The sequence below is a fragment of the Chrysoperla carnea genome, assembly GCF_905475395.1.
Source record: "Chrysoperla carnea chromosome X unlocalized genomic scaffold, inChrCarn1.1 SUPER_X_unloc_109, whole genome shotgun sequence".
NCBI classification, from domain to species: Eukaryota; Metazoa; Arthropoda; class Insecta; order Neuroptera; family Chrysopidae; genus Chrysoperla; species Chrysoperla carnea.
The window spans coordinates 751-7,500 of record NW_025408055.1 but is presented as its reverse complement, the minus strand read 5'-3'; the positions used below and the strand labels follow the sequence as shown (position 1 = coordinate 7,500).

The window sequence follows — 6,750 nt, the reverse complement described above, 5'->3', positions numbered from 1 at the left end:
TTTTAATGAATCCCGAAAAATTCTATATATTTTACCTTTATATAGTATTTAGGACTATTTAAAAGGATAAAATTTTTTTCGAAAATCTACATATGTATCACATGTATTATACCGGTACCCTGTCGCAATATAACATGTACGATTTGTATATAAAATAAAATGAAATTTTTTCCCTAAAATTTTTTAATGAATCCCGAAAAATTCTATATATTTTACCTTTATATAGTATTTAGGACTATTTAAAAGGATAAAATTTTTTTCGAAAATCTACATATGTATCACATGTATTATACCGGTACCCTGTCGCAATATAACATGTACGATTTGTATATAAAATAAAATGAAATTTTTTCCCTAAAATTTTTTAATGAATCCCGAAAAATTCTATATATTTCACCTTTATATAGTATTTAGGACTATTTAAAAGGATAAAATTTTTTCGAAAATCTACATATGTATCACATGTATTATACCGGTACCCTGTCGCAATATAACATGTACGATTTGTATATAAAATAAAATGAAATTTTTTCCCTAAAATTTTTTAATGAATCCCGAAAAATTCTATATATTTTACCTTTATATAGTATTTAGGACCATTTAAAAGGATAAAAATTTTTTCGAAAATCTACATATGTATCACATGTATTATACCGGTACCCTGTCGCAATATAACATGTACGATTTGTATATAAAAAAAAAATATACATTTTTTTCTAAAAATTTGCATTAATTCCAAAAATTTTTTAATAATTTATTATAATTATTAATGTTTATTGAATAATTTATTATAATGCATAAATTTCATTTAATAAAATATGATAAAAGCAAAAAAAAATTTTTTTGGTCCCAAAATAAAAATTTTTAGCTGAAAAAAATTTTTTTTTTAAAATTTTTTTCTTTAAATTTTGATTATTCTGTAAAGTTTATGATGTTTAAAGCCATTTTAAACATTATCATATTTTGAGTTTGAAGCACCGGGTGTAATGTCTTTAATATATATGATGGATAGTGCGTGTAAGTTAATGAGATGAATGTATATCTATGTATAACAGTGTATTAGTGGTATTACGTTCAGCAGTCTCACACATATGATATAGTATGGTATAGTATAAGTTGTTTATTTTTCATACTGTCCGTGTATCATTCAACAAAGGTGGTGTAGAGTTGTATATGGCTTGGTATGACGTTGTTGCAATTCTATGGACACTATGATATTACGGATGCACAGATAGAGGAATAACACTTATCGTATATGTATCATTTATGTATGTTGACTGTGTAATGAATACTAAATATAATAAAATAATACACTTTTTAATAGAATAACATTTGTTTCATGTTTTAGTATGATATTAAATGGTATAGAATAGGTTGTTTATTTTTCATACTGTCCGTGTATCATTCAACAAAGGTGGTGTAGAGTTGTATATGGCTTGGTATGACGTCGTTGCAATTCTATGGACACTATGATATTACGGAATAACAGAAAGAGGAATAAAACTTATTGTATATGTATCATTTATAACGTACTTTTATGTTGACAAGAATGAATGTATATCTATATGAAATAGTGTATTTTGTGGTATTATGTTCAACAGTCTTACATATATGATATAGTATGATATAGTATAATTTGTTTATTTTTCATACTCTAAGTGTATCATTCAACAAAGGTGGTGTAGAGTTGTATATGGCTTGGTATGACGTCGTTGCAATTCTATGGACACCATGATATCACGAAAAAACAGAAAGAAAAATAACAATTATCGTATATGTATCATCTATATTATTATTGTATTTTGACTATGTAATGAATGCCAAATTTAAAAATATACACTTTCTTAATAGAATAACATTTATTTTAGTATAATATAAAATGATATTGAATATGTTGTTTAATTTTCATACTGTTCGTGTATCATTCAACAAAGGTGGTGTAGGTATGTATATGGCTTGGTATGACGCTTTTGCATGTCTATGGACACCATGATATTACGAAAAAACAGAAAGAAGAATAACACTTTTCAAATATGTATCATTTATATATTTTATTAACATGAACGCAAAATATACAAAATTATATATATATATACTCAAAATATTCTGGATGGTAATCAGTTTGGTTTATTTTGATATTTAATATTGTATTTTGGTTTTTTTGCTAGTAATGTTTCGAATATGTATATGCTGTTATTATTTTTTAGGTGTACATTGTATTAAATTGTTATCAATTATTTAATGTATGTATACAAAATAATAGCAAAAACATTTTCAATTATTATATAAAAATTTTTTTTTTTACACATGCATATTTATTAATATATGAAATTTTATCTCAGTTTTAATAAATATGTATTGAAATGAATAATAATACAATCTTATATATATTGATAATAGTCTGGATGGTAATCAGTTTGGATTATTTTGATATTAAATATTGTATTATTATTTTTGTAAAAAAATTAATGAGAATTTTGTAAAAAAACCTCTATATGTATATCTTTTTATATCAATATTTAAAAAAAAATTTTTTTTTATTAAATTATTGATTATAAATAGAATAACATATAAATTTTTTTGTCAAAGCAAGTTCATGGGTTATAAGTTTTAAACTTTACACTCCCATATGAGCACACAATATTTATATAAAAATTATTTTTATAAATAATATTACATTGACTCACCTCATACCAAGCGAGAATATTAAGTGTTATTATAACGTTTTTTATTTAAAATTAACTTTTTAAATAAAATTAAAAAATAAATGACGCTTTCAATCTAGCGACGAGTATGAGAAAATGTTTGAAATATTTTAAGACCCATTTGGTGATGGTCTGACAAAAATCATAATTATTTTTTTTTTTTTTTATTCAATAATATTTATTATGAATAACATGTTATATATTTCTTTTTGTAAAAGCAAAAAAATTATATAAATGACATAATAAAATATATATTTGAAAAAAAAAAAAATTAATAATAATATATATATCTCATATGTTTTTTCTATTAATTTTAAAACAATAGAGATATAAAAAAAAAAAAATTTATATCAGTAATGGGTGAGACCATCTGATATTTAAAATGAAATTGTAATAATATTATTATATATTAATAATTATTGTATGAAAATTTTTTTTCTTATAATAAGAAAACAAAAATATCATGTATATTATTATATATTTAATATTATAAATACAAATAGTTCCCTGGTTGATCCTGCCAGTAGTCATATGCTTGTCTCAAAGATTAAGCCATGGATTAAGCCATGCATGTCTCAGTACAAGCCAAATTAAGGTGAAACCGCGAAAGGCTCATTATATCAGTTATGGTTCCTTAGATCGTACCCACATTTACTTGGATAACTGTGGTAATTCTAGAGCTAATACATGCAAACAGAGTTCCGACCAGAGATGGAAGGAATGCTTTTATTAGATCAAAACCAATCGGTGTAAATTTTAATTTGCATCGTTTAATTTGGTGACTCTGAATAACTTTAAGCTGATCGCACGGTCTCGTACCGGCGACGCATCTTTCAAATGTCTGCCTTATCAACTGTCGATGGTAGGTTCTGCGCCTACCATGGTTGTAACGGGTAACGGGGAATCAGGGTTCGATTCCGGAGAGGGAGCCTGAGAAACGGCTACCACATCCAAGGAAGGCAGCAGGCGCGCAAATTACCCACTCCCGGCACGGGGAGGTAGTGACGAAAAATAACGATACGGGACTCATCCGAGGCCCCGTAATCGGAATGAGTACACTTTAAATCCTTTAACGAGGATCCATTGGAGGGCAAGTCTGGTGCCAGCAGCCGCGGTAATTCCAGCTCCAATAGCGTATATTAAAGTTGTTGCGGTTAAAAAGCTCGTAGTCGAATCTGTGTCCTACACTGTTGGTTCAATGCTCGCATTGTTTAACTAGCATGTTATGTGGGACGTCCTACCGTGGGTGGTACAGATTATGTATAAAGTATATTTTAGTGTTATTATTTATTTAATGCATTATATATATTTTTATTATGTAATTTGTCGTAAGTGTTTAACCGTTAAGAGCGGTGGCAGCCCCCAATTGCAATCCCGTCGCGGTTGCTCTTAATTGAGTGTCGAGGTGGGCCGGTACGTTTACTTTGAACAAATTAGAGTGCTTAAGGCAGGCTCAAATTTTGCCTGAATATTGTGTGCATGGAATAATGGAATAGGACCTCGGTTCTATTTTGTTGGTTTTCGGAACTCCGAGGTAATGATTAATACGGACAGATGGGGGCATTCGTATTGCGACGTTAGAGGTGAAATTCTTGGATCGTCGCAAGACGGACAGAAGCGAAAGCATTTGCCAAAAATGTTTTGATTGATCAAGAACGAAAGTTAGAGGTTCGAAGGCGATCAGATACCGCCCTAGTTCTAACCATAAACGATGCCAGCTAGCGATCCGCCGAAGTTCCTCCGATGACTCGGCGGGCAGCTTCCGGGAAACCAAAGCTTTTGGGTTCCGGGGGAAGTATGGTTGCAAAGCTGAAACTTAAAGGAATTGACGGAAGGGCACCACCAGGAGTGGAGCCTGCGGCTTAATTTGACTCAACACGGGAAACCTCACCAGGCCCGGACACCGGAAGGATTGACAGATTGAGAGCTCTTTCTTGATTCGGTGGGTGGTGGTGCATGGCCGTTCTTAGTTGGTGGAGCGATTTGTCTGGTTAATTCCGATAACGAACGAGACTCTAGCCTGCTAAATAGACGTACTTTACCGGCATCTCAAGGCCCATCGGCTGTTTGTTTCCCATTTCATTCATTTTCATGTGTGTTATGTATTGTATTTATATATGCATGTATTTTTTGAGATTTAACGATCAAGATTATATTTTGTATATATTGTGCTTTATGTTGCATATGTTATGGTGTATGGGTACGCAGTTTTTTGATGTGGTTTTTTACTGCCGGCGTACAAATAATTCTTCTTAGAGGGACAGGCGGCATTCTAGCCGCACGAGATTGAGCAATAACAGGTCTGTGATGCCCTTAGATGTTCTGGGCCGCACGCGCGCTACACTGAAGGAATCAGCGTGTCCTCCCAGGCCGAAAGGTCCGGGTAACCCGCTGAACCTCCTTCGTGCTAGGGATTGGGGCTTGCAATTGTTCCCCATGAACGAGGAATTCCCAGTAAGCGCGAGTCATAAGCTCGCGTTGATTACGTCCCTGCCCTTTGTACACACCGCCCGTCGCTACTACCGATTGAATGATTTAGTGAGGTCTTCGGACTGGTACGCGGCAATATTTCTGATATTGCCGATGTTGCTGGGAAGATGACCAAACTTGATCATTTAGAGGAAGTAAAAGTCGTAACAAGGTTTCCGTAGGTGAACCTGCGGAAGGATCATTAACGATATATATAAAATATATTTATTTATATTTTTTGTATTGTTTTTAAATATTCCAAAAAATAAAAATATTATTGATAAGAAATATTTTTTTTAACAAAATAACATATTAATATGTAATTTTCTCAAAATATATAATAGTAATTATGTGTTAAAAGAGATTTATTTTGGTTATGATATCATATTAAAGTAATACGCCAAACTTTTTTTATACACATAATATATCTATACATATAATATAGAGAATATTATATAAATATTAATAATATATTTGTTACATATAAAATATTTTTATATTCAATATTATTATTATTATTAAACAATAATTATTAATAAAATCTATAAATAATTTCTCTTATAAAAAAGTGAAATTAAAAATAGAATATATTGAAATTATTTGTTTATATGTATATAATCTCTATTAAGAAAAAATAAAATAAGATTATAATTGATATAATCTATATTTTTATTTTTCTATGTTATATAATAAAAATAAAGAAAACACAAGATAAAATTTTTTTAAAGAATAAAATTTATTTCAAATTTAAATTTCTTTATGTTTTTGTCTTGATATTTCTTTTTTTTTATTAAAAGTTATTATGTTAAAAAACAAACCCATTTGTTTTGTACCATATTAATATTATATATATTTTTATGTAGAAAATAATTTATAAAAAAAAAATAAATACATTTCTATAAAATATACCAAATATTAATTATTATATCTAGCTAGCACTAACAAAAATATCAAAAATGTTATGTATATATTTATTAATACCATAATATCTTTAATTTATATATATATATTAAAAATAAAATTATTAATTTATATTCTAGAAAAAATTTTTTTATTTTAAAAGAATTTATAAAGATATATAAATTAATAATTTTATTTTTTATATTAAAAATAAAGATTATTATTAATAATAATACTTACATTTAAAATTTAAAAAGATTACCCTGGACGGTGGATCACTTGGCTCGTGGGTCGATGAAGAACGCAGCTAATTGCGCGTCAACTTGTGAACTGCAGGACACATGAACATTGACATTTCGAACGCACATTGCGGTCCTTGGATACTGTTCCCGGACCACATCTGGCTGAGGGTCGTATACATTATATTAATATAATAAAAGATTATTTTACATAAAATTTTTTTTATGAAAAAGAAATTTATCAATAATTAAAAAAGAAAATTTATTTTTTCATATTTAATTAAATTGATAAATAAAATTTTTATAAAAGAAATGTAAAATTATTTATATATGAATGTTTTACGCCAAATATAAGAAAAAAATAAATATAAAATGTTTTTAATAGCATTTAAAAATTTATATATTTTTTATTATTTGTCGACATTTTTAAATTAATA

At 28.3% G+C, this 6,750-nt stretch overlaps 2 non-coding genes across 2 annotated transcripts; both read left to right on the top strand.

Annotated features, from left to right (window-relative positions):
- Window positions 1-3,209: 3,209 nt before the first annotated feature.
- On the top strand, window positions 3,210-5,379 carry LOC123303609. The gene has a single exon (XR_006535715.1). It is a non-coding gene; the product is annotated as a small subunit ribosomal RNA (ribosomal RNA).
- Window positions 5,380-6,333: 954 nt separating this feature from the next.
- Window positions 6,334-6,488, top strand: LOC123303604. The gene has a single exon (XR_006535710.1). It is a non-coding gene; the product is annotated as a 5.8S ribosomal RNA (ribosomal RNA).
- Window positions 6,489-6,750: the final 262 nt, after the last annotated feature.